The sequence below is a fragment of the Sturnira hondurensis genome, unplaced genomic scaffold (assembly GCF_014824575.4).
Source record: "Sturnira hondurensis isolate 20B ecotype Veracruz unplaced genomic scaffold, ASM1482457v3 Scaffold0000022, whole genome shotgun sequence".
Classification (NCBI taxonomy): domain Eukaryota; kingdom Metazoa; phylum Chordata; class Mammalia; order Chiroptera; family Phyllostomidae; genus Sturnira; species Sturnira hondurensis.
This window is the reverse complement of record NW_028072653.1, coordinates 3901745-3920727: the sequence shown is the minus strand read 5'-3', so window position 1 is coordinate 3920727 and position 18983 is coordinate 3901745. Positions and strand designations below refer to the sequence as shown.

General features: G+C 44.9%; 1 non-coding gene and 1 pseudogene across 1 annotated transcript; one reads left to right on the top strand and one right to left on the bottom strand.

Moving 5' to 3' along the window:
* Positions 1-1972: 1972 nt before the first annotated feature.
* Positions 1973-17130, bottom strand: LOC118983906 (60S ribosomal protein L19-like; annotated as a pseudogene).
* LOC118984486 (small nucleolar RNA SNORA36 family) lies at positions 6548-6681 on the top strand. Its single transcript, XR_005065935.1, has one exon. It is a non-coding gene; the product is annotated as a small nucleolar RNA SNORA36 family (small nucleolar RNA).
* Positions 17131-18983: the final 1853 nt, after the last annotated feature.

Below are 18983 nucleotides of genomic sequence, written 5' to 3'. Positions count from 1 at the left end.
ACTTCCAAGTTAAACTACAGCTGGACAAGCAATCATTCATCCAGGCATGGAGTGTCTTGTAGGCCTGAAAACCCACCATTCATTCACCTAAACCAAAGTTATAAAGCACCTACTATATGTCAGGCACTATGCTGGGCCTTGAGAATTCATAAACCTGACTCTCATGAGTCTCACAGTCCAGTGGGAGAAACAGAACAATCAATTTACCACTGTGACTAGTGTCCAGAAGAAAACCACTAAGCAGCGAAGGTATCCAATGGCAACAAACAGATTCGAGACATGAAAAATGGCTCCCAAGAACATGGTGATTCAGAGTAAAGATCTGAAGGGAGGGAGTTGCTGGGGTCAAAGAAGGACAGTGTAGGCGAAAGAAACAGCAGCCACAAAGCTGTTACCTTTTTCAAGAGGAAAGTATATGAACGTTGGGGTTGTGGGGAGTGGCTACAAAAACATATGCACATTACACTACTTTTTGTGTGCGCACACACACACAGAAAAACCAGGACTATCAAAATATTAATCGATTATTTCCAATTAGGGTGATATTTACCCTTACCACCTCCACCTTTTTTTCTGTTTTGCTTTTTGTTTTTAAGATTTTATTTGTTTTTAGAGAGAGGGGAAGGGAGGAAGAAAGAGAGGAAGAGAAACATTAATGTATGGTCGCCTCTCAGGCGCCCCCTACTGGGGACCTGGCCCACAACCCAGGCATGTGCCCTGACTGGGAATTGAACTAGCAACCCTTTGGTTCGCAGGCTGGCACTCAATCCATTGTGCCACATCAGCCGGAGGTTTATTTGTTTTTTGTATCATTTTATAAACAGAAATAATAAAGAATGAAATAGGACAGAGAACTGCACAGTTGTTTGTTGATACCATCCCATTCCCGTGTGTAGGATGTTGTGTAACCCAAGCCAACCCCATCCCTGGGCCATCTCTAAGTTGCCTTAACCACAGGAAAAGTCAGAAGAAGCTACAGACTCCAGAGTAAGCCCTGCTTTCCCACTTGCATATCTTTAGTTACAAATGACTATTTACCTGTCAGCTGGGTTGAGAACACCCATAGGTTTTCCTTTGAAGGGAACCTCGTGGATTTAAAGAGATTTTTGCTTAAGCCGCTGAAGGTTTGCTTGATCTAAAGTCTCCCAGACGTTTGAAGTTGTGACTTAATGGAAGATTATTTTTATTCACAGTGATCAAGCAGTTAATGAAATAAAGTAGTGAGGAGACAAGCTTAATAGAATATGTGGTTGTGCTGCATGTTAATCTTAATAAAAGGCAGACTGAAAATAACAGGAAACCAGGAAGAAATTGGGACAGATGGCCGAACAGCTCAAAGATAGGAGAAACGACGTTTCCCTGCACAGGGCTTTCAAAAGCAAACTCCTCTCATGTTGCCTTCCATAGATGAAAAGGTGACAAAGAATGAGAACACAGGAGAGCCAGGACCAAAATTTCCCCAGTGGCTGTTCTCGGAAGACCTTCCCCTAACCCTACCTCAACTCCTTCCCCAACCCTCCTCTGAAGGGCAAACGGCACCTGGAGCAAGGACAAGCCTCCAATACGGAAAGAACATAAACAGGGAAGAAAGTCGCCATCTGCCTCAGTGGCCCGTTGTGCGGCATTTTAACCTCCAAAAGTCATAACACAACGAGGGGGCATCGTCAGCCTGGAAGTCTGGGCAGCAGGGTGCGAGGGACACCGGTGAAGCAGAGAGGGGGAGAGACTGTCACGTCCACTGGCTCTGCGTGTGGGCCCAGTGGCACTCTGTGGTCGACAGCTTGTTTCTAGGCCAGTGCGAGACTAAAAAAGCCTAAATCGTCACCGAGGAGAAAAGGAAATTGGTCCTTCAAGGATATCCTCCTTTCTTTATTTTCTATTTTTACTTTTTTAGGTGAATGAGGCTACTTTATTCAATGATCGATCCATACAGCTGCCAAGGCCACTATGGGCAGGTTAAGAGAGATGGGCTTTATTTCTTGGCCTCTTCCTCCTGGGACAGAGTTTTGATGATTTCCTCCTTCTTGGCCTGGAACCACGCTTCACGGCACTTGCGCGTTTCCTTGGTCTTAGGCCTGTGGGGCTCAGCCGGCTCAGCCAGAAGCTTCTTGGGAGCCTCGTCCACCTTCAGCCCGTAATCCGCTGGTTTTTGAACACGCTCCCCTTCACTTTCAGGTACAGGCTGTGGTTCATGCGGCCGTCAGTCTTCTTAGATTCACAGTATCTTCTGAGTAGCCGGCAAAGAATTCTCATCCTCCTCATCCAGGTCACTCTCTCAGGCCTTCGAGCCCTGGCGGTAAGTACCCTTTCATTTACCTATGCCCACAGGCCTGCCCTTCCTACGGGCAAGGTGTCGTTCCAGCATCGAGCCCGGGAATGGAAGTCACAGGCTTCTGGATGATCAGCTTCCGAATCTGCTGACGGGAGTTGGCACTGGCGACTTCGCTGGTCATTGGGGTCCAGCCAGACCTTCTTTTTGGCCAGCTGAAGACACTGGAGGAAAGCCTCTTCTGAGCGTTCTCATGGCTGCAGCCACTAAAGGCTATCCTTCTAACCCACTAACGAGGAGGCGGAACCAAGAGTGGATCCCTTTGGTATTGCAAGTGGCCAATGGAGTAAATGCTGGAGACTCGACCAAGCCACATTTCCCAGTGGGTCCTCTGAGGGCCATCTGCATGTCACTCCTTTGGGATGCCGCCTTAAAATGCAGGTTCCTGGGCCCACTCCAGCTGTTGATTCACTGGGACTCAGGAATCTGCACTTTTCAAACATTGTAAACATAAATTCTGTATCGTATATCCCATATCTGAAGTCCTTAGACATCTATCATTCTACTGGGTCTTGTTACTAAGGGGCTTAGGAATTGGAATTCATATTAGGCTGGGTTTTATTTCTGGAATCAGAGATACCTGGGCAAAACGGGCATCCCTGGAAGGGAGGATTTTTCTGGCATCTGCCCTCCACGCCTCGGTTCCACCAACCCAGCAGCTCAGAGCTGCTTTCTGGGTTTGGGTCTTCGCAGACCACACCAGTGGTGTGAGGTCATGAACGGGCAAACCTCTGGTATAACCCACAGGATAAAGCTGTGGGTTACCCTCACCCCTCCGGGGACTCAGACTGAGAGGGTTAGAGCCCCTGGCACTTCCCTTCACCGATGGTAGATCTTATTTTTTTTTTGGTCTGCCTTTTTAATAAGGAAAAAGCGCTTTAGGGGAGATGGATGTATGGGAAATTCAATTCTCACTCTGCACCTTGGGTGAGCGTCAGACCTTACCTTCTGTTCCTCTCTAGCCTAAAATACATGACACCAGATTATTGTCCCTTGAGGCAGCTGTGGCTTTAGTACCTCATTACGACTCCCAGTCACTACTGCCCCTTCCAGGTGCTGGCCCCAGGAACTGTCCTTTCCTGGTCACAAGCTCTGTTATGCATTTATAATAAGGCCAGCTCTCCTTCATCCAGCATTCCTAGGAGCTGTGTAATGGGAGGGATTTTTCCAGATTCTGTGGCCTTAAGTATTGCTAGAAATAGAAGTTTTTGTAACTGCATTCTTCACCATACAAGATTCTTATCCGCACACTAAAGTTTGAGGACATTGTAAACTCAGCAAGTAGTGAAACTTTATGGTTGTAGAACAGTAGTTTTTAAAAATGTTTTCCTATTCACTTATTTCATTTCATCCTTGAAACATCCTTGCAAAATAAGCAGGACCAGTATTTTTATTCCCAGCTTTCTGATGATAAAGCCTAGTCAGGCTAAGTTTCTTGCCTAAAGATAGACAAGTAGTTAAAGAGCAAAAATGAGGATTAGAGCCCACAGCTCCTGCTGTTTGATCTGTTGCATCATCCTACATTATTCCCAAGGGATAATTTAGGATCCCAAGACATCATTATCTATCACATGACTCCCAAGTCAAGGCTTTCCGTATCAATTTATAGTAGGAAGAGTCAAATTTTCTCTCGCATCTATGGGTCTATGTTTTCCTTCTCTGTGCACGTCAAACACTGAAGCTCTACTCTAGGGCCACAGGCATCTTTAAAGGCGATTTTAAAACACCTGGCAATCATTTGTAAGTGACCTCTGCAGTGCACTGACATATGTATAAGAGCATCCTTTATTTTTCATAATCATCCTTCAGCTTTGTAAGAATCTTGCATTGTGGTCTCCCCGGAAGGGTCCCAACAAGGGATTTCTGGCAGTGGGAGGATCTAGCTTGTGCCTGGCTGCTGGGGGGCTGGACCCTATTTGAAGCACTTTGTATGTTCCCCACACTGCAATTGCTGGGCTTTGGCTGAACTCTGGAACCACGTTTCAGCCCTTAAGGAAGCCTCGGTGGCCCGCCAACCGTTCTTCAGGACTCACGGTCCACGTGGTGGCGGGCCCACCACGAGATCTCAAGCCACAGCCTCTTCTAGGTCTGCATTTGGTCACGTATCCCATGTTCATTCCACGAACATTTGAGAACCGACCATGGGCCTGGACCCAGACTACAGATTGTCTCCTATCCAGCCTACGTTTTATTATTCTACAGGAAAATTCCACTATGGAATCAACCCTTTAGTTTCAGGTTGCTTCAAAGGGCCTTTCGGCAAACAATCATGCAACTAAAATATTTTTTCTGCTCTGCTCAGTGTTAACAGAGTCTTTCCTTTGTACTTGGAGTTATCCCCTTCTCCTCATGTCTCTGGGGTTTCCAAAGATTTCGTGTCTTCCATAGAGGAGATAGGCTAAGAATTTTTTCACAAGCAAAATTGCCATGAAAACTTAAAAGAATTTGTTTAAAGGAAAGTTAATTAATTTTATTTTCCTATTGTTGTTCAAATGCCTTTGAAATTACTGCCTTTTTCCCTTTAGGGGCAAGTTGATTTTCTTTTGTCCCTTTAGTTCATGGTAATTTACATGAATGTGAAAACATTTTATCAGCATTCATATTCTAGAACTTGACTAGCCCGGGCCATTACAATCAGTAGGAGGTAAAAAGAACCCATTCAAGAAAAAACTCAACCACCATCCAAAAACCAAGGTGGATTTAAGTCAAACATGCCAGCATGCAAAGGTCAAGTTATACCACTAAGTAAAAAAAAAAGTTAAGTTAGAAAACAAGGTATAAGGTTTGATCCCTTTCATATGAATGCTTTGAAAGTGGTCGATTTTGAGAAAGAAAATGGAAAATCAAGACGGTAAAAGGCTCTCAGGTTTTAAAGTCAAATACGCATCAGTGCATCAGAAAATGTGAAAGCATTCAGGTATAATATTTTAAACAATTATATCTGCGCCACCAAATAGTCCCTGCGTGATTATCATCTATGATTACCTTCTAAAATTGCCAGATAAGCAGACAATTCCAGAGTACCCTTTGCTTATAAAAATGTTTCCGTTACCTTTCCCCACGTACGGAAATCACATAATAATTTTAGGAAGTGTTAACATTGTATTGAGCTGTTATGAGGAACCAATCACAGTTCTAGCTGTGAAGCTATCAGCCAGAAAGAGAAGAGCATTCACATCCAAAATCTGTAGGTTAGGGCGGCCCCAGAATGTCTACACAGGCAGGGACTATGGGGAGCAATCTGAGAGGGGGCTGGGTGAAAAAGGTGAAGGGGATTAAGGGAAAAAAGAAGAAAAAACAAAAACAGAAAAAGCAAATTCGCAGACACAGGCAACAGCATGGTGATTAGCAAAGGGAATGAGGGGGATAAATGGTGTTGGAAAGAGATTTGATGAAAGGTGATGAACACACAATACAGGGTACAGATGATATATTATGGAATTGTACACCTGAAACCTCTATAACTTTATTAACCAGTGTCACCCTAATAAATCCAATAAAAATTTTAGACAAAGAAATAAATAAATACATGAATAAGAGCATTATGACACAGCTCTGAACTAATGAATTACAGGACTCCATCTAAAAGCCCCAGGCTCGGTCATTTCCAGCATGGTGGCCCTGAAAGGTACTAAGGCAAATGGTGTCAATTTGTTTGAATTCTGTCAAGGAAGAGAGAAACCTTCCCCCAAATTCTGAAGATTCCAGACGATCTCTAAGTTGGTTGGACTGAGGTTGCATGTGAAGTTGGAGTACAAAAGTAGAACATGAAGATATTTGGTACCCAGGGGGAAGCTTTGAGAGTCATGGTTGTGCATGCTAACCAGAAAGTTTGGGGTTCAAAAGATACCCTTTGTCAAGTTCCTACTCCACTGGGAATTTCTCTAAGTGTGATGAGACACCATTGGAAGGTTTTGAGCAGAGTATCATATGATCTGAGATGACAAAAGTTTTCTCCTGGGGAATAGACCGAAGTATGGGGGCAAGAGTGAAACAGGGAAATCTAGAGTCTGTGGCAGTGAGCAGGGGTTGAGTAGATCTTATCGAGAGAGCCCATTGGATTTAGTCCGGACTGAACTCCGGGTACACCAGTTTATTCAACACTCAGGTTTTGGTGCTTGTGCCAGAGTCTACAGTGATGAATAAGATCTGGTGGAATTTCTCAATGAGCTCTCCCTTGGCAGCAATGAGTCGCAGTGGTTAAAAAAATATATATATATCCAAAGTGTTGAATTCAGTTCAGGGCAGCTTCCCTGTTCTGTTAATTAAACTTTGAGACACTGAAACACAGGTTGGGGGAGATGCTTGAATAGAAAGCAATGCTCTATTCATTTACCTCCCAGTCTACAAAAAAAAGTAAAAATGAAAGAAAAAAGTCGAAAACATGATGACTTTGGGTTAATCATTTTAAAACATAAAAATAAACAATTTCCCATGAAAATATTGTCGGGGCCTAAAGATGGTGAATGCAATCCATTAAGAAAATCGCACCAGGAGGGCTTGGCTGAGGCAGCCCCAAACAGGATGCTGCAGCCCAGCCAGGTAGCCCCCACCCTTGTAGGCATCTATTGATCACGAGTACTACCTACCAATTAAGATGCTAATCACGCGCCCACCCACCAACCGTCGCCGTGAGCATGCACAGGACAACCTATCAGGACTACCTCCCCTTTTCCCCTGCCCCCTATAAATAACAGCCCCGCCCAAAATAAAATTTGCAGCTTGATCAGAATCCTTTGTCTTGCTGCCTTTCTACGCGCCTCTTGCTCCCATCCCTATTCATCCGTTTCAGGTAGACTCGGGACCCCCGTTGACTGTTCCGCGGGACGGAACAAAATATAACTTACACATGACTTAAAAAAACATAGTAAATATAAATAGAATAAGTGTCCACGGTAAGTAAGTAGATAAAACAACAATGGGACATTTACAAAATGGAATACTACTCAGCCATAAAAAAGAAAGAACTCTCACCTTTTGTAACAACATGGATAGACCTGGAGAATATTATGCTAAATGAAATAAGCCAATAAGTACCATATGATTTTACTTATATGTGGAATCTAGTGAACAAACTGAACTAATAAGCAAAACAGACACAGACTCATAGATAGCAGGATGACAGCTGTGGGGGGCATGGTTAGGGAGTGGAGGGGTGGGGCAAGAGCAAAAAGGTTTCATGGGCATGGACATTGCGGTGGTGATTGTGGGGTGAGGGGCCTATAAGGGGGATAAATGGTAATGAAAAAATGCAATAAAAATAATTTTAAAGCAGAAGACATAGTAAATATAAGTAGAATAATAGTATTTTAAAAATTAAATCAATATTTACACACACACACTGACTTTCAGCCAAGATGGAGGCGTAGGTAGAAACGCTGTGCCTCCTCGAACAACCAAGTTTAAAGACAACAAAGTTTTAGTAACAAAAATGTAACCAAAACACAGAAAATTGAACTATATGGAAGTCCAACAACAACAAACATTTCAGCCAGACCAGTAAGAGGGGCGGAGCCAGCGGCGGAGCAGGGTCGGGCAGGAAAGATCCCCCATCTGACCCAGGCACGCAGGCAGCCATTGGCGGATCCCAGGTGTGGGGTTGCAAAAGGCAGACCCAGTGAGGGCGCAAGGTGGCAGGTTGACCGCGGTGACACAATCATGTGCAGATAAACCAGGCAAAGGAATGAGCAGTGAGACAGACTGCTCAGACCCCAGTAGCGGGAAGCAGCAGAGGGGACCGCCATTGTCCCTCTCTGACCCCACCCCCACATACAGCGTCACAACCCAGCAACTGAGTTGCCCCGCCCTGGTGAATATCGAGGGCTCTGCCCCTCATACGTAACAAGTATGAACAGACCAAAACATTATGGCTCAAGAAGAACAGCTCAAAGCCCCAGAGCCAATACTTTTAAGTAACCAAGAGATAGCCAAACTTTCAGATGCACAGTTCAAAACACTGGTGATCAGGATGCTCACAGAACTGGTTGACTTTAGTCACAAATTAGAGGAACATATGGAGGCTAAACTGATTGAAATGAAGGGAAATGCACAGGAAACCAATCGTGATGGAAAGGAAACTAGGACTCAAATCAAGGGAGTGGACCAGAAAGAAGAAAAAAATGACCAAGCAGAAAAGAAGGAAGAAACAAGAATTCAAAAACATGAGGAGAGGCTTAGGAACCTCCAGGACATCTTTAAACGTTCCAACATCCAAATTATAGGGGTACCAGAAGGGGAAGAGGAACAGCCACAAGTGGAAAACTTATTTGAACAAATAATAAAGGAGAATTTCCCCAATCTGGCAAAGGAAATAGACTTCCAGGAAATCCAGGAAGCTCAGAGACTCCCAAAGAAGTTGGACCCAAGAAGGAACACACCAAGGCACATCATAATTACATTACCCAAGATTAAAATGAAGGAGAAAATCCTAGAAGCAGCAAGATAAGGGGACAGTTACCTACAAAGGAGCTCCCATCAGACTGTCAGCGCATTTCTCAAGTGACCTTACAGGCAAGAAGAGCTGGACAGAAATATTCCATGTCATGAAATCCAAACACCTGCATCCAAGATTGCTCTATCCTGCAAAGCTTTCATTTAGAATGGAAGGGCAGATAAAGTGCTTCTCAGATAAGATCAAATTCAAGGAGTTCAATCATCACCAAGCCCTTACTATATGAAATGTTAAAGGGACTTATCTAAGAAAAAGAAGATAAAAATATGAACAGTGAAAGGACAGCAAACACACAGTTATTAACAATCACACCTAAAACAAAAGCAAACCAAGAGGATAGCTAGATCAGGAGCAGAACCATAGAAATGAAGAACACATGGAGGGTTAGCAACAGGGGAGTGGGAGGAGGAGAAGTGGGGAGAAGGTACAGAAAATAAGTAGCATAGATGGTAGGTAGAAAATAGATAGGGGGGAGGGCAAGAATAGTAGGGGAAATATAGAATCTAAAGAACTTGAGGACTTCCGCCAAGATGAAGGAATAGGTGGAAACACTGTGCCTTCTCCCACAACCAAGTTTGGATACAACAAAAGTTTTGGAGAACTAACACACACCCAGAGACCAGAAAACCGAATTATACGGAAGTCCGACAGCTACGAACCATTCAACGAGGACGGTAAGAGGTGGAGCCAGCAGTGGAGCTGGGTCGGGCAGGACAGACCTAGGAGCGCAGGGAGCCCAGAACTAGTCGGGGTGTGGAACAGACTGACCAAGGTCGCACATTCGCACACAGTGAGACGGACCACACAGGCCCCAGGGGGCAAACCCAGTGGTGGAGGGCTGACAGTGGTGGCACACTCGCGTGCCGTGGAGCGGGGCGCGTGGCCCTGGTGACAGTGGTGGCTGTGGTGCTGGTGGGGGTCGCGGCGGCGGCGGGCGCCGGAGGGAAGCCATTGTCCCTCTTTGACCCCGCCCCCACATACGACGTCACAACCCAGCAACTGAGTTGCCCTGCTCCGGTGAAAACCTAGGGCTCCGTTCCTGCTACTTAACAGGCAGGAACAGCCCAAAAGATGGTGCAAGAACTCAAAGTCCCAGAGCCAATAACTCTAAGCGACCAACAGATTGCCAGGCTCTCAGAAGCCCAATTTAAAACACTATTTATCAGGATGCTCACAGAATTGGTAGAGTACAGTCACAAATTGGAGGAACATATGAAGGCTAAACTAATTGAAATGAAGGGAGATGTCCAGGAAACCAATAGCGATGGAAAGAAAACTGGGACTCAAATCAATGGAATGGACCAGAAGGAAGAACGAAACATCCGACCAGAAAGGAATGAAGAAATGAGAATTCAAAAAAATGAGGAGAGGCTTAGGAACCTCCAGGACATCTTTAAACGTTCCAACATCCGGATTATAGGGGTACCAGAAGGGGGAAAGAAACAGCCACGAGTGGAAAACTTATTTGAACAAATAATAAAGGAGAACTTCCCCAGTCTGGCAAAGGAAATAGACTTCCAGGAAATCCAGGAAGCTCAGAGAGTCCCAAAGAAGTTGGACCCAAGAAGGAACACACCAAGGCACATCATAATTACATTAGCCAAGACTAAAATGAAGGAGAGAATCCTAGAAGCAGCAAGGGATAAGGGGACAGTCACCTACAAAGGAGTACCCATCAGACTGTCAGCGGATTTCTCAAAAGAGACCTTACAGGCAAGAAGGGGCTGGAAAGAAGTATTCCAAGTCATGAAATCCAAAGACCTACAGCCAAGATTGCTTTATCCAGCAAAACTTTCATTTAGAATGGAAGGACAGATAAAGTGCTTCTCAGATAAGGTCAAGTTCAAGGAGTTCATCATCACCAAGCCCTTATTATATGAAATGCTAAAGGGACTTATATAAGAAAAAGAAGATGAAAAATATGAACAGTGAAAGGACAGCAAACACACAGTTATTAACAACCACACCTAAAACAAAAGCAAACCAAGAGGACAGCTAGATCAGGAGTGGAACCATAGAAATGAAGAACACATGGAGGGTTAGAAACAGGGGGGTGGGAGGAGGAGAAGGGGGGAGAAGGCACAGAAAATAGCATAGATGGTAGGTAGAAAATAGATAGGGGGGAGGGTGAGAATAGTGGGGGAAATATAGAACCTAAAGAACTTGAGACACGTGGTTATAAACTAAGGTGGGGAGAAGGGTGGGGGAGGGAGGGTGCGGGTGGAGGGGAATGAAGGGGGGAATAGAACAACTGTAATGGTATAATCAATAAAATATATTTAAAAAAAATAAAAATAAAAAAATAAAGTGGTTTTTAGTCTAAAAAAATAAAAAATAAAGAACTTGAGACACGTGGCCATAAACTAAAGGGGGGGAATGGGGGGAGGGGTGTGCAGGGTGGAGGCAAATGAAGGAGGGGAATAGGACAACTGTAATGGCATAATCAATAAAGTATATTTTTAAAATATATGTATACACACACAGAACCAGACAAGCACTTAGACTGTTTTAAAATCAATGTTCCCCAGTTTTAAGGAATAAGTGATCATAATGTCATACAAACTACTGCAGAGAATAGAAAAAGGCAGCAAGCCCTTCAGTTCATTCTATGAGACAGGAACAACCTCATCTCAAAGACAAATTTAAAAAACTACAATGAAGAAAAAATGCAGCCAACTCACTGAGCACAGATAGAAAAACCTTTTTTTAAATTGGCAAACAAAATTCGATAATATCAACACCTTACCTCATACTATATAAAAATATTAATTCAAAATGGGTCACAGACATACATATAAAACTTAAAATTACCCATAAAGCTTCTAGAAGAAAACAAGAGCATCTTTCCAACCTTGAGGTAGGTAAGTTTTTAGGTAGAACACCTAACGCACAAGTCCTAAAAGAAGGAAGTGATAAGTTGGATTTCAAAATTAAACAATTTTTCTTTTCAAAAGACAGCATGTTTAAAAATGAAAAAGCAAGTCAAAGCCTCAGAGAAAACCTGCCAAAAACATATTAGATAAAGGACTTACAGCCACAATATACATAAAGAACACTACAAATCAATAATAAGAAAACCACCCAATCTTAAAAAACGGGCCAAAGCTTTGAAACGCAGTTCATAGAGATGCTGTTCCAATAGCCGGGAAGCGTGTGAAAAGATGGAAACATTAGTCAGCAGGGAAATGTGAATCAGAGCCACCAGCTCTCACAACACAGAGATTAGGGCTAAAGTTTCAAAGATACTCATACCACGTAAAAGTATGTGACACAGCTAAAACTCTCATAGATCATGGAGGAGAATGTGAAATAGTACATCCACTTTAGAAAACGGCATGGTAGTGATTTCTTTCATTAAACGTCTACCTATCATATGACAGCCATTCTCTTCCTAGGTGTTCACTCACGAAAAAAGTGAAAACGCATGTTCACACACAGATTTGGACAGAAATATTCATAAGAGCTTGGTTTTGAGAGCCAAACACTGCAAACAACCCTGATGTCCCTCACCAAGTTGGTGGATAAACGAATTGTGATAGACCTTGAGCTGAAGTACTACTCGGCAATAAAAGAAATGAAACAAGAGCTTGACTACAAAAACCTATCGCTGGGCTTCATTATATCAATAATTAAAGGAAGGGGATTAGGATCATCAGTTAATGCAGAAAAAGGACCTTATAAAATTCAATATTCAGTCAGACATTAAAAATAAAGCAAACTAGGAAAAAGGAAGACACTGCCTTAATCTGATAACCAGTATCTTCAAACAAAAACCTACAGCAAACAGAATATTTAATGATGAAAAGTCCGAAGTGTTTCCTTTCAAGTCAGTAAAAAGCCAAGGGTGCTCAAGTATCGCTTCTGTTCCACACTGAACCAGAGGGCAGACAACTCAGCAAGAAATAAAACGCATCACACTGGAGAGGAAAAATAATAACTGGCGTTCGCAAAGGCAATGACATTGCGAACAGAGACAATCCAGATTATTCTATGGGAAAACTATTAGGAGAAATTTTTAAAACTCAGAAACTTGGCGGAGAGACGATCCATTTCTTTCCCAGCTGTGTTTGGAGAGAAAATTTGGAAAGGAAAATTCTGGTTTGCGAACTCAGGAGCTCCCCGGGTGACATCTAAAACTGACCCTGTAACCCTGGCCGGTGCAGCTCAGTTGGTTGGAGGACGTCCCCTAACGGAGAGGTTGCAGGCTTGTTTCCTGTGGGGCACACGCCTGGGCTGCAAGTTCGGGCCTGGCCCAGCAGCAGCCTGCGACCCACAGTCCAGGAGTGTAAGGGAGGCAACCAACCCATGCTCCTCTCTCTCTTGCTCTCCCCTCTTCTCCAAAAGCAATGAAAAAAAGTCCCGGATGAGACTAAAAAGTATACATAAAACATAAAACATAACTGACTCTTAGGGCAAGGAAAGACTGAAGAGGGCAAGGAAAGACTGAAGAAAGTCGCTCAGCACTGCAGGAGGGTAGGTGGCTGTTTTGAATGAGTTAGGGAACTTGCATACAAGGCTTGTCTTAGGCAGTTACAAGGTAAGTAGAGCTCCTCACCCATCCGCCATGATCTTCAAAGCGTCTAGAGAGGCCTTAAGGGAGTTCAGTGATGACCACAGTAATACTCTACTCTCTCAAGACTCCATCCTGAAACAGCTTCTAACCTAGGAAGGGTGGGCAAAATGCACCTTCCAAGGATGGCAGGGCGGGGGCGCTGCTGCTTGTCCCAGTCTGGCTCGCGGGTCAGCCAAAGGTCATGTCCTCTCAATGACCTTCTTCAATACAAGTGCACTGTCATGCAGAGAGAGAGAGAGAGAGAGAGAATGAGAATGAGAGCATAGTCAGGAAATATGTTGAGACATTGTATAGATCATGCTTCAAAGTTGTACTTTTTCCTAAGGGCCACGTCTGGGGCTCGGAAGAGGCCGATGCAAGGAGAGCGACAAACAGGTGCACCTGGTGGAGGCTCACTCTAGGGGCAGTGGACCAACAAAAGCGAGGCAGGCCGCGACCCCTTTCTGAACCATGACACACATGTCAAACGTCCTAAGGAGGCTGCTCCCCAAATAATAACCAGCGGGAATCAACAGGGTAAAATTTCCATGAACAGAAAAAAAAAAAAACAAATTCTGCCTTTCAGGGCAAAAAGGAATTTATATAAATACGACACCTGATTACAGTTAGTAAAACAAAGATTTGAGAAATCTAGTGACTGCTGAGTTTATTAGACATCCACAGTCGGTGATAGTTACTGGAAAATCTACTAGAAAGTCATAAACTGAAGAAAAAGATGAAAGAAAATAGTATGAAAAGCCATATGCCAACAAATTGGACAATTTCAGTGAAATGAAATCTAATGGACAAAATAAACTAACAAAATACAAACAGACTCCCAGAGACAGAGAACAGACTAAGAGGTGTCTCAGGGGAGGGTTGCAGGGCTTGGGGAAAAGGTGAGGGGATTAAGCAAAAAAAGAAAAAAGAAAAAAACTCATAGCCACAGACAACAGCATGGTGATTACCAGAGGGAACTGGGGGGAGGTAGTCATTTCGAATGCGTGGGTCACACAGTACACAGGCTCTCTCAACATCATCTACTGCCCCCACTGACTAGTACAGTTATGTCAGCACTGTTCACGCGTGTGCATTCCAGTCCGCTCCCCTTGGCTGCCAGGTTACATCCATGTTGTGCAAACCATTCTTGTTATATAACAATGGTTGGGCTTTTTGCAGACAGACCTCATAGATATTTACAAGTCATCGATGGATCTTTCTCCATTCCTGGGAGAAGATTCCCAGGATCTTTCTCCATTCCTGAGGGGTTATAGAGAAGTTGGGTGGTTGGCTAAACAGCTCTTTGTAGAGGTGTTTTCTGCAGGGATTTGGACCAAATGACCCTCGAAGGTGATACGGTATCTTTTGGATCCACAAGCTGTGTTTATACCCAGTTCCAGCTCAAACAAGCTTCACTAACCACAGAAGTTGGGACAAGAGCCAGATGCTTCCAACACATCCTTGTGGTCCTCCCGCCTTCTGGCAAATCCCAGGACCAGATTGGAACCCCTGTGCCTGTTTGGGGGCCAAGCCTGGTCTGCTTCGGGAGGATGCAGACGGCTTCCGTTGCCGTCCACATGCTCTGTGCGACTTTGGCCAAGTGCAACTTCGGGGTTTCTGACTCATTGGAAATAAAATGTACCAGGTGCGGGCAGATGGGCTCCCCAACTGCAATTCGAGGGCTCTCTTCCAAATAGTGTGGGACACCAAGGCAACCGAACTTCCTCGCCTCTCAACTCAGAAGTCCCAACCCCAGGCAACACCAGGCGGGGTAGCAGGGGGAAGGAGCTGGACGTAGGAGTGCTTTTCAGAATTTGCCAAAAAATATAAATAAATTGCTTTTAATTTCGGAAGGCAGAAGGGTTGGATTGGTTTTGCTGGCTCTCCTCTAAACAGCCATTTACGTGTGGAAACAGTAATGCTGAGGGGGAGTCATCCCTCCCTGGTGATGCGAAACCCGTTGATTAATTTCCAGTTGATGACCTGGTTCCCCTACCAGGATGGAACTGTAATTCATCCCACTCAGGCTGCCTCTAACTAGGTTTCAACAACCCTAAACAACCAGCAAGTGGCTGTTTGGTGGAGAACGTCCCTATTAATAAGTACAAATCAAATCAAGCATGTTTTTAAAAGCCTGGCCCCAGTGACAAAAGAAACAGAATTTTCTCTGAATTGAACAGCAAAATGCGTCTTCATCAGAAGACTCTCAGACACCCCTTAAGGCAACTCTGCCCGGTAAGAATAAGATTCAAGCTGCAAACACAAGGCACGAAGTCACTTTAAAATTTTCTAGTGGCCACATGAACACATAAAAACAGGTGACATCCATTTTTAAAATATTTTTATTTCACACAATATGCCGGACATATCATCATTTCACCACACTAGTAATATAAAAAGATGGATGGGGTTTTCTTTTTCACATTCGCAAACGTAAGCTGCAAGAAGCTGAAGAAAGGCTGGAATCTCACAAAAAAGGGCAAATTTTAGAGGCAGGTGATCAAGACCTTGGGAAGAGCCTGCCCCAACCTCACCACCACGAGCCTCAGTTTCCCCGTCTATAAAAGGAAGGCAAGAGCTCTGGCTATCTCATATGGCTTCGTGGGTTACATGAGTGAAGCCAAGTAGAGTGTTTGGAACTGTGCCTGGCACATCAGAATAACCCACAAATCTCAGCCGGAGGATGCCAACCCGAAACACCTAAAGGGAAGGACTGGTACCCACAGTCCTGGACACGAAGTGGCCCATGAACACGTGCTTCTACAAGGTTCGGAGTGGTAGGCACCCTGGTCCTACCCTCGCTGCCCTGGTCCCACCTTCAGAAATAAAAGGACTTTTTTCCCAGGCTGCCGAGGGGGCTGCCCAGCCAAGACCGCTGTCTCCCTTAAATCTTTTAAGCGCCTTTCCCAGGGCTGCCGGCTGACCACACAGTGACTATCAGGCAGCTCCCTCTGCCTCTGGGCAGAGAGCTCTGCCAGTCCATCTGGCTCCAGAGTCCCTGAGCCCTGTGCAGGTGGCCCGGGGCACACACACTGTGGACCAGCTTCTCTCAGGGCCCCGACCTGCAGCAGCCGCCCCTCCTTTCCACAGGTGTCACCCCCAAAGCGCTCCCCGACACAGGCTGCCTGTGGATACACAGCCCACGGGGGGATGATAAGCAGCAAGAACGGTGGGTGGAAACTACAGTGCAGACAATGAATAAATAACACCTGCCTTGTTAGTGTTCCTAACAAGCGTTGCTAGCGAGGGCAAAACAAGTGTTGCCCATATTGGGTGCATCGTGGACGGTCTCTTTGAGTCTTCCCACCAGGGATCATTACTCCCCACCCCCACCCAGCCACACAAAACAATGGCAGAAGACACGAAAGGAGCCTCAAGCACCAAGACACTCACAAAAATGCCTCTTTCTCCTTTAGGTTCGTCCCAGACTCACAGGCTAGGACCAGAGGCCCGCCGCCCGAAACCAGCAGTTCATCTCGGACTTTCAAATTCTCAAATTTGCCCTTTACTTAAAAAAGTCAATGATTTCGCCAAGAAAGTTTGATTAGCTTCTTTTACTTTCTGTAATGAAGTGCCATCCTTTTTACACTTGAAAGGATCTTTGTAATAATGCAACATTGATCTTTTGAATACAGATGAGCTAACCTAGATAATAGGATTTGGAATGTGTGAGACCGGGCTGGCGATGATATGTAAGGCTCCAGTGCCATCAGGAGGAATTTCGGCATAAAACATCTGTTCCCGGAGACGCCCTCTGATGCCACAGTACCCAGGGTAGGAGCCAGTCTCCTCCTGCATGCAGCTCTTACTGAGTCAACATCTTGAGAGAGGAGCCAATACATTGCGTCTCTGGATGTCAATCACTCCAAACAAATAAATAAATAAATAAAAGAGAGAGAGAGAGAGAGAGAGAGAGGTTTAGCTCTGGGGTCGGTCTTCTCTCATCTGCCGCTTTAAGCCCCAAAGGTGGAGACCTGGAACTCGACTCTGACCCCAGAAAGCAGTTCTCAGAGAACCTTAGTTAAAAGTGGGAAGTCACGGATTCCAGCATCGTTCTGTGCCAGGCCCGGCCAGAGCCTGGGTGTGGAAGGACAAATCAAACACGGTTCAAGCCCTTGAAGGACTGACAAGGAAAGGAAGGGGAGTTTATCTTTGGAAGATGAAGTGTGTCCCGCAGAAAACACACCCACAGACGGCTCCTTTTCCACTCCCCACCCCTTAGAAAAAGATGGAAACGAGAGGCTTTTTGGTGGGCCCCACCCTCCAAAAGAGGCTAAGCCTCCCACACGGCGTCGTGTGTCCTGAGCAGGGAGCAGAGTATGACTTAATGTTGGGACAGAAGGAAGGACTATGACGGAAGACCCAATCCAGTGACAAGCACCAGGAGATCTATGCTATTATTCTCTATCCTTACGGTATGTTTGGAATTAGCCATAATTTTTTTTAATTAAGTCCAAATGCAGTGGGGGGAGCTATAACTATGTCACAACAAAGCCAAGCGCTAAGTCTGTGACATTAACTCTAAAATAAATCTACCAAAGCAAACCCTGGGGCTTGGATCTGCTAATAGCTCCCATTGGACACCAGGTGCTATGAGAACTTCGCAGGCAGAATCTCACTTAATTGTCATCAGAGCTGTAAGAGGGAGTTACCCCTGCTTTACCCATAAGAAACATGAAGGCCTCCAGTTAAATAATTTACCCAAGAGTTTACAATTATTAGATGGTGGGACTGAAATTTGAACTCCAGGGGTTTTTTTTTTTTTTAGTGTGTCTGACTCCAGAGCCTGAATTCTTCAACAACTGTATCACATAAAATACTTGGCAAAGAGCTAGGATGAATGAGAGAGACACAGAACAAACAATGGAGACCCGGATACCCAAACAGGTCCCCCGGGGGAAAGGCTTCCTGGAAGAAAACAGGTGGGGACAGAAAGGGGTGTCATGAGGGGAAAGGTTTGGGGACCAAGTAGGATGCCAGGTCTTGGAATGACAAATAAGGCCACAGGAAGTGGGATGACTGTCAGGAGACCAAAGCAGAGATGCCCTTCCTGAATGGTTTATGAGATGGGCACTTGGAAATGAGCAAATAAAACTGAAGTAAAAGACTAGTAGACAGAACAGACTGATGGGTGCCAGAGGGGAGGGGGGCTGGGGAGCTGGGTGGAAAAGGCGACGGGATTCGGAAGCACAAAGTAGTCCTGGGGATGCAAAGTACAGCGCGGGGGACAGAGTCACTAATACTGGACAATGGTGTGCGGTGCCAGGTGCGCACTGGAAATATCGGGGGGGAGCGCGATGTCGTAAAGTATACGACTGTCTGACCACTATGCTGTACACCTGAAACTACTGCAAAATAATCGGGCATGCAAACTGTCATTGAAACATAAAATTAAAAGACAAAAAAGACAGGGATTTGGTTACCAGGTGAGAGGTTAAGAGCACACAGTTCCAGACGCAAACTACGACGAGAGCATCTGCAGGCGGCAGGCGGCCGAGGCTGCTCTCGCGGAGCCCGGCCTGGAAATAGAACTGGTCCCAGAGAAATAGAACTGGTACCGCCTTAGGCGGTAACCTCAACGTAAACACCAGAGCTCTAGCCTCTAATACAGGTATCATGACATTCTGGCCCCATAAAACACAAAAAGGGAA